Genomic DNA, 9851 nt, shown 5'->3' on the forward strand with positions numbered 1-9851 from the left:
ACGTACTCACTGTGAGATGTACATGAGTCACCTTAACTCTGGGCCTCAGTTTCCTCATTAGTAAAACGATGCCTGACCTTGCACTTATAACAGCTGATGTTTTTTCAATAACCCCAAGTACAAACAAGGCAGGTAGTTCTTTATTTTATTTTACTTACTGTGCTGCTGCTGTTGCTGAGTTGCTTCAGTTGTGTCCATCTCTGTGCGACCCCATGGACTGTAGCCTGCTAGCCTCCTCTGTCCATGGGACTCTCCAGGCAAAAATACTGGAGTGGGTTGCCATTTCCTTCTCCAAGGGAATCTTCCTAACCCAGAGATCAAACCTGTGTCTCCTTCATGGCAGGAAGTTTCTTTACTGTGTGAGCCATGATTGGAAGTCCCTTTATTAAGAAGCAGTGGGAGGTTGAGGAAGAGAAGAGATCAGCTCCTGTCTGGGCCTCTGAGGGGCTGTACGGTAGTGTGGCTTTCACAGCTCAAGATGCAGCAGATCAGAAACCCCAGGTCACCCGGAAGTGACCAGTCTCTGGACAACTGGGTCCCCAGTGCCTGCTCATGTCCTTGTAATGCATTCTGGAAACGCATCCACCCAGAGGAGGCTCCTTTAGGGTGACCAAATGCTCACGTCCACCCTCCAAGAAGCACCACCTCTGGGAACCTGGAAAAGCAAACAGATCATTAAATGGCTAAACAGACTTGAAGCCCAGGGAGTGAGACAAGCCTGTGCCACTGCTGCACAGGCCTTCCGAGTGATTAAATATTTGTGGTGCCAGATGCGCACTCCCATCGTCTCCCTGGACAGCGCTCCACAACCGTGGCGGGCTCTGCCTTCCCGCTGCGCCCGCATCAGCTGTCAGTTACTTCCATCCATCTGCTGGCGCTTGTATGACATCATCTCCCTCTGAACACATGGAGCGTCTGTCGCAGGCCGCGCTAAGTTTACAGATCATTATACATTGATTGCGTTTTTGAGTGGCTGCTTCCCTGAGCCTGTGGGGAGGGCCTGTAATTCACCAGGGCAAACTCAGTCACTGCCCCAGCCCGACTTACTCCAGGAAAGATTTCCTTTTGGACAGTTAATCCCCATCAGGAGTGTAGATTCCCATTAGTTTTGATCAAAGAAATTCTCTGTGATCTGTCCTACCCTTAAAGCACCATGTGTGTTGGTTTATTTCACTAATAACTGCTGCCTTTAATGTTGCTGGCAACCCGTGGGAGCTTACATAAATATCCTTTAAGCCAAAAACAATAGAAAGTGTGCAGGGGCCTTAAGGAAGGCCAGTCTTTGAGTTAAGAGTTTGGGATTTTGAAACAGAAAGCTTTTCCACTCCTCAAAAATAATTCTTTTTTTTTTTTTTTTTTAATAAGGCAAGCAATTAAATGTTGTGAATAGGCATTTAGAAATTAATTTTTTAGAAGAAACAAAGACCTTAAAGTTCAACCCCAGGTCTTTATCTTCATGTGTGAATTTCTCCCTCAGACGCCCATATTTTTGAAGTTCCATTTGGGGAGTACCTACTTGTCGCCTGCAGCTTGGTTTCCTAATGGTTTGTAAGAGCTCTCACTATTCACTCCCATTCATAAGGGAAGTGGTCTTTAAAGGAGCTCAGTTTTGCTTCAGAACTGAGGTTCTTGATTTTTTGCTTGGTTTAGACAAGTGGACTCTGGGTTTTGGGTAACTGACATGCTGTGGAGAAGGAAATGGCAACCCACTCCAGTATTCTTGCCTGGAAAATTCAATGGACAGAGGAGCCTGGCAGGCTCTAGTCCATGGGGTCCCAAAGAGTTGGATGTTACTGGGCAAGTTTCCCTTTTGTTTTCAGAGGACCTGATTACCTCTTCAGTGTGTCTGACCAGTGTGACCTTGTATCAGATTGCCTGGGGCTTTTAATCGTACAGCTTTCAGGGGCCCATAGGTCCCCCTCTTCATTTTAACATGTGGCACTTTTAGGGCATGGCATGTTCTCCCAGCTTATAGATGATTTTCTCTTGGTTGAACTTCAGAAATGCTGATTCTCAGGGAATGCAGGGAAGCACCTTCATTCACCACTTAAATCTGAAATTCTGGGGCCAAGATATGAAAGTCCAAGTTTTCACACACACAAAAAAATCACTAAAATGATTCTGATGTATGCAAAGTTCTGATGTTATTCAGAACTGACTTTGCTTTGCCAGATTTCATTTGTTCCCTGTTTTTTTCCAAGATGCGCTCCAGAGATAGGTTTCCAGAACACACCAGAGTCATATAAGGTACCCATAAATTGGGCACTGGTAGCACTTACCTCTTGGCATAAAGGAGAATGCTGGGCGGTGTACATTTCTGTATCTTTCCTCTTATCCCTCTTAGATCTGCACTTTCTCCAGAGCTCCCCAGTGTAAAGAGATCTGAAGATGCCTAATGTGACCTGTTGGCAGTGTGTGGGTACCTTTCTGAGAAGAGGACGAAGTGAGCATTTAGCTTCCTGGTGCTGGCATATACACGTTCATTTTAGGGTCTTCATCTGCTTTGGTAGATAAATCACAAACATTTCCATGAATAACTGTGTCTGTTATGCAAATTGGTTTCCGTCTGCTGGTCTGTTGAGAATAATGTTCCATAATTACAACAGTTATTTACTTATGGGCAAATCAGCTTTCCTACCACCTTCTCCATTTGGGGGAGGCCTCCAGCTGCTGCAGGAGCCTGTGTATCTGGAAGGGCTGGGGGGGCTCTGCCTTTGTGGGCCTGTGGTCTGAGTTTGCAGGTCCTGAGACAGATCCAAATGCCATACATTACTTACTTGTACATTTATCCTAGGAGTGTTTATTGAGCACTTACTTCATGCCAAGAGCTTTGCCAGGCTAGGTATTCAGAGATGAACAGACCCAGTCTTGTTCTCCATCATTCACAGTCTGGTTAAAGAGAAGTCAGCATGGTGTTCTGGTAAGGGGACAGTGCAAGGGGTCATGTAAATCCAGGGAGGATCCATAGTCCAGGATCAGGAAATGATTCCAGGCAGAGGTGACGTTTTCTCACTATGCAGGTCTGTCCTGCTGTTACAGATTCCTCCCAACACCAGGGAATTTTCATTCTCTGTTCCCTCAAAATTAAATGCTGTTCCCCCCTCTTTTTGGCTATCTCCTCCCGTACATCTTCAGGTCTTCGCATAAACACTGTTTTCTCAGGGAGGCTTCGCCTGGCCTTACTCCCCACAAATCTAAATGATGATTCCTCTGCTGCTTTTCTTTCCTACCTTCCCATTCCTTTACAACACAATATATCTGTATCTATGAGCCTGCGTGTGTGCTAAGTTGCTTCAGTTGTGTCTGACTCTTTGCAACCCTATGGACTATAGCCCACCAGGCTCCTCTGTCCATGGGAGTCTCCAGGCAAGAATACTGGGGTGGGTTGCTATGCCCTCTTCCAGGGAATCTTCCTGACCCAGGGATCAAACCCATGTCTTCGGCACCTCCTGCACTGGCAGCTTCTTTACCACTGGTGCCACCTAGGAAGCCCATTTGTATCTATGTGAGTCTTTAAATAACTGTTTATTGTTCCTACCAGCTGTAAGCTCCTCAAGGTAGATTTTCCTCTGCTGTGTATATAACTGTCTGCCACACAGAAGACACTCAGTAAATGTTGGGACACATGAATGAACTTACCCAACAAAGGTGAGTCAAGAAGCCTTCTGGATCTCAGTTTGCTCCTCTGAAAAATGGGATTCAGGTGTGCCTGCTTCATAGGATTTTTAGAGTGTGGTTACCTGAGCAATGCCCCCCTCTCCCCCAAGATTTTCACACCCTTGGAACCTGTACCTGTGTGACCATATATGGCAAAAGGAACTTTGCAGATGTAATTAAATTTTGTAATTTGAATGTAATTAAACCTTGAGATGGGGAGATTACCTTGGATTATGCAGATGGGTCTGGTGTAATTGCAGGGGTCTTTGTAAGGAAGAGGCAGAGAATCAGAGGGACAGAAGGTGATGTGGTCACAGAAGCAGAGAGACACCAGGAGATGTTGTGTGACTGGCCTTGAAGGTGCAAGAAAGGGCCACAGACCAAGGACTACAAGTTGGAAGAGGGAAGAAACATTATCCCAGAGCCTTCATAAGGAAAACCCTCCCTAACCCCTCTGACACTTTGATGCAGCCCTGCAAGACTCATTTTGAATTTCTGACTTTCAGAGCTTTAAGAGAAAAAAAGGTTATTTTAAGCCTCTCTATGTGTAGTAATTTGTTACAGCAGCAATAGAAAACTAATACATGTAGGGATCCAATAAGATCTTGTGTGGGAAGACTCTCAGAAAAACACAAAGCCAGGAGTCATTATTAGTTTATGACAACTCACCTCTTGTTTATTCCATTTCTGTGCAGTGCTATGTAAGTTTCAGCAACGATAATGAGGCAAGATGCTTGAATAATAGCCTTACACCCCAAGGAAGGGTATTTTTTTTCATAGTTTATAATTGCCATAGAGCTTGAAAATCTTCCAGGTCTTATAGTTCTTAATTATGCTCTCATGCATATGTATCAATTACCCACATGCTCCTACCTAGCTTGTTACTGCAAAGATATTTTAAAATATATATATTTGGAACAGTTTCCTCTGCATGCATCTCCGTCTGAAAATATCCTATGAAATATTTCACCTCCACTGCAATAATCCGTGCCGGTTGGGACATGCTTGCCAATCTTCCCCTGCACGATGAAATTAAACCTCCGCTGTTGTCTACTGCAGTCTCCAGCCTGCTCATTCTACCTGGCAATTCTCTCCTTATAACTCTCAGTGGCTTCATTGCAGATTTGGTTCTCTGGGTTTGTGTCTGCTTTGGTGGGTATGGTCTGCAATCCAGGAAGGATCAGGGATTGCCTGACCCAGGAAGTTATATTGAAATGGCAGTGCAGGGGAAAGAAAGGGTGTTGATAGTTTTGCTCACTGTTTCTCCCTATTAGAAGTGACTCTGCAGGGTCTGTACTTCTGGGCCAGTGAATTCTCACAGAGTCTCAGTGCTAGGGAGGCAGTGTTATCTGCTGGTGAATGACTTTACCAAGTGATAGCGCGTGAAGTCCTCCAGTGGCCCTTTCGTGGTGATCTTCGGATTTACCTGACTCAGTTTTCCAATTTGCAAGTCGATTTTCTTCTTTCCTGATTCTCCCTTTTCCTGCTACTCCTTTTCTTCCCAACTATTTCCCCTGTCCTGGAGCTGCCTGTAGGAACTATGCCTCCTTGTCTCTGTTGGGAAAATCATCTGTAAATCTTCATCTTGCATTTTCACCAAAAGGACCGATGGCATTCTGTGGGCGAGCTAAAGCATGGTGGTCTGCCTTGATTTTTAGCTGTTATACTGAACTTAAAAAAATTTTCTTTTGTGAAAGGCGAGATTTTACCTGTGGAACCTCTACTTTATAACATACACGTTTTATCAGTAGGTAGAACATTTAAGCTCTCTCCATCTTGGTTCCTTCATCAATGGAGGTGGTAATATAAACACTGTAGTGTCACTGGGAGGATTACATGAATTACTATGTGACATGCTTGTCACTCCTGGCGTACAGTCATTTGTAAAGTACTTATTGTCTCCTCTGCCCCCTCACTCCATTCTCGTGCTTGAGATGCATACACGCGCTCTGGTGGATTTGCTCTACAGAAGGATTCTGGGGTTCTAGTTCAGAGAGTCGATTTGGTTTGTCCCAGGAGAAGCCTAGGAATCTGTGTCTGGATTCCCAAAGCTGCCCAGGTGACACCGACTCAGGTGTTCTTCAGACTGTACTTTTAGAGGCTGTTCCGTGGGCTGTAAAGACGGCGACCTGCACCTTGAGCATCCTCGGGGCAGTGCTGTATGCTGTCGGTTTGTGGTGAATCACAGTGTCTGTCACAGAAGAGACACCCGATGCACACTGGTCAAAGTTAAATGAGTACCTCCATGCACTTTCCATGTTACCTGATTTATTTTGTCAAGTTTTACTCCTCACTGGGCAATCAGAAGGCTATGCATAAAGTACACTAGTGTGACAACTCATCCTCAAGCCTGAAACGTATCCTAGGCAACATTTGAGTCCCCATTCCCCTCCATTCCTGCAGGTCTACATCTATCCACCTTTCCATAAGCCCCAGTTCCAAGCCATGTTCTCTATGACTCCCTCTCTGGTTAGAATTAACATTGCCCTTCTCTCCAACCAGCTTCTGCATATCATGTAAGATAATTTAACTCACACAGGTTATGTATATTCATTGTCTCTCTCAGCAAACCTCACGCTCTCAGTGGTTTCCAAACCCACCCCCTTTTCCCATCTGGACCACAGTTGGCTCAGTCCCAGCTCCATCATCTTGCTTGTGTTTATGACATTAGCTTCTTCTTTGACTGAGTCGGGTGACTGTGAGTTCTATATCTTTTCAATAAACTCTCCTTTAAGTAGGCTAGCTTGAGTGGGTCTCATTCATTCTTTATCTTCAAAAAGAAATGTGAGAAGCAATTGGGCATGTCATGGAGCAAACAGTTTACATTTGAATTTGAGATGGACCTGGGTGTACTCACCTTTCTTAAAGACGAGAGCCCCAAACACAGCTTCAGAAGAAGCAGGCTGGAAATATCATGCTTGTCTGCAGCTAAGCTGAAAGCCAGTTCCTGTGTTTATGTATAAAGTCAACATTCTCTGCTACTCACAGCTGGGTGAGGGAGACTTTCCTGACTGGATATCTGACCCAGCATGACTTGGGCTCATAGCCTGCTATGGGGGAACTGCTGAGACTGAGGTTCAGTGTGGAAAGTCTTTTCTGCTGCCTCGGGAGATGGTTGTGGAATTGACAGGCACAGAAAGAATCGACCTAGCTCTTCCCTCTTCCAGTACAAGGGCAGCCTGGCCTGGCAAAGGGCTTATACAGAATTTCCCCTGTTCTTTAGGTTATTTCTAAGGTGTTAGCACCACGCCGATGCTCTTGTAAAATCACACTGGCTGCTAGTCCCCTTGGATGGTGTCTCAGCCACCAGCTCTAAACACCTTCAGATGTTCGAGCCAGCAGACCCTGCACTGTCCTCGTTGGCCAAGGCACTGTCACCTGGTCAGCAGGTGCTTATGGAGAATCCCCGGGTGCCCATCTCTGTACCAGGCGCTCTTGCATTTAGCTTATATGTGTGAAGAAAACTGTTAATTGCCTGCTGGACGTGCTGTTCTGGAAGGGTTCTGATACTTCGGCGAGCATTGCCAGGGCAACCAGACCAAGAGTCTGTTAGTTAATTAACATTGCAGTGATCGCACCCTATTCTAGCTTCTAGAGAAGAGGAAACTGGCTGGGATGTTTTCGTTCTCTGTGAGGGGTGGGAGAGAGAGAAACAAAGAGTTTCACAGTAGAGGCTTTGTCTCAGTTTAAGGCCAGCTGGGACCAGACACGGAGAGAACTGATGTTGCAGAGAGTTACAGACGAAAGGAGTTCAGCTCATAATCAAGTGGATGTTCAGCAGAGAAACGGTTGAGGGTTTCTTAGGACAGAAGGAAACCACAGCACTAAGGGTCTGTCAAGGGCAAAGCTTAATTGCTTCGGGGTTGAATTGGGGTCCAGGTTTCATGCAAAGGTTAGCCTTCCAATCAGGGCTCCCGAGAAGATCACTTAGAAGGGCTTTTGTAGAAACAGTTGGGAATTCATGAAGAAAGACACGCCCATGTGGATTTTGTTTAATTTTGTGTGTATGTATGTCATCACAGAAAGCAAGGAGTGACTGTTCAAGTTCCTCATGGATTATTTGGGGCAATCACTCTTTGGTTTTTGTGATCACACACACACACACACACACACACACACACACACACACAATTAAACAAAGACTGTGCCCATAATGGGCTTCCCAGGGGGCGCTAGTGGTAAAGAACCTGCCTGCAATGCAGGAGACATAAGAGATGGGGGTTTGATCCCTGGGTCAGGAAGATCCCCGGGGAGGACGGCATGGTAGCCCACTCCAGTATTCTTGCCTGGGGAATCCTTAGACAGAGGAGCCTGGCAGGCTACAGTCCATGGGGTCACAAAGAGTCGGACACGACTTAGCACATGCCCATAATGGTTTTTGACATTTCTGCCCATAGTCCTGGCTGCCTTTTGGTGCTCTGAACCCCATTATGCAACCAAAGGTCTTTGGAATTAGGGTGGACTCCTAAGGAACTCATTTATAGGTTGGGCACAGCCAATCAGATTCTATCTTCAAGAATTGCACTAAAAAACTGAATTAGTTGCTAGTCAGAAGCCTGAATGGGGAGGGCAGGACACGGACACCTGTGCTAGGCAGCCATGTCTGCACGAACACCCAGACACAGAGAACAGCTCTCAGGCAGCAGGGGAGGCAAGGGTTATTCACTCATTCATTCACCCATCCATTCATTCTTCACTCATTCAGAGCTATTCACTGAGTTACTTCTATGCACTATACCCTCCTCAGGACACAGGTAACGCAACGATAATTAAAACACAGTCCACTTCCTTGTAGAGTCTACATTCTAGTGGGGCTAAAGGGAAACATAAAACAAATAAACGTACACTATATGCTCTGGCAGTAGTAAACACTATGAAGAAGAGAAAAGTCACTAGGACCAGAGAGATAGATGGAATTGAGAAGCTGCTATTTTAGATAAAGAGGACAGGAAAGGCGAAACAAGGGAACAATAAAGGTAGCGACCTAGGAGGAAAGAGTGAAGGGGGTGGCTGGGAGGATTAGGGACAAGGTTTCCTCTGGCCACAGAAAAGGAGAGAGGGATTCTTTTGAGATCTGGCTGTCCTTACTGTCCTTGGGTTCTGTGAGATCCTCTGCTGTACATCTAGTGAATTACCCCTTTTTGCTTAAGCCAGTTTGAGTGGCTTTCATTTTCTGGCAGTTATCGGATTTCAAAGTCATCTACAAATCCACAAGGTGAGTCTAAAGCAGTTACAAGCCACCCTAGAATTTCTGTCAAGGCGTCTTAATCGGAACACATGGCTCTCTATCTCCACCTGGTGCCGGTTCCCTTGAGGTGCAGGAGCCTTAACAAAGGGACAGAAACCAGTCTGTGAGCAAAAGAGATAATAAACGCAACTGTTTCTTATCCCAGTTTTAGCAAATTTTGAAAATGGAAGGAATTAAAATCTTGAAAGCATTAAAAGGCTATTTATTCATGCTGGGATCCACCCGTTTCATCTGGAGGATTCCAGGGAACTTAAAGAGATTAGTTGTGATTTCTTTGAACTGAGGGCAATAGCTGGTCCTGTCTTGGAGTCTGGTCCCATCGCTCTGGATGGTTCTGAGTGATTCTACATGTAAACCTGGGGTACAGTTCATTCCTGGCCTTTTGATCTCAGTCTAGCTAGAGAATCAACCAACAAGGTGGGATCTCTCTAGACTTTGTGGATCCCCAAGATCCCACAGATACCCCAGTGTCAAAAAGGAACATAAAAAACACTGTAGCTTGAGGCTCTGACTGCTGTTGGACTTGTGTTTAAGGGAAACAGTATTTCTTGAGTTCTCTGATGCCAGGCACTGAACATACGCCATCTTTTCCTATCTCTAAGGAATTAACCTTATTGTAAAGATGGGGAAGCAACTCCTGAGATTAAGCATGTTGCTGCATCAGTCAAATTCTGGGTTGCAAGCTCCAGAAGATTACTCTGGCAGATAGAAGCAGAATACTAAAAGGAAGTTGGGAAGCTCACAGAGAACCAGGGCTAAGCTTTGAGAGGTTTGCCTCCAGTTGCTCTGGTGTGATGAGCAGACAAGTAGATACCAGATTTGCACCACTGACATTTTTGTGCAGGTACTCAGCTTCTGCTGCTGCTGTGAGTACCAGGCCTCTTCTGTGCCAGAGATTCAGCACTTCAGCTGTCATGACTCCCACACCCCTTTGTTCTTTCTCTTT

Source organism: Bos indicus x Bos taurus, chromosome 11, assembly GCF_003369695.1.
Source record: "Bos indicus x Bos taurus breed Angus x Brahman F1 hybrid chromosome 11, Bos_hybrid_MaternalHap_v2.0, whole genome shotgun sequence".
Classification (NCBI taxonomy): Eukaryota; Metazoa; Chordata; class Mammalia; order Artiodactyla; family Bovidae; genus Bos; species Bos indicus x Bos taurus.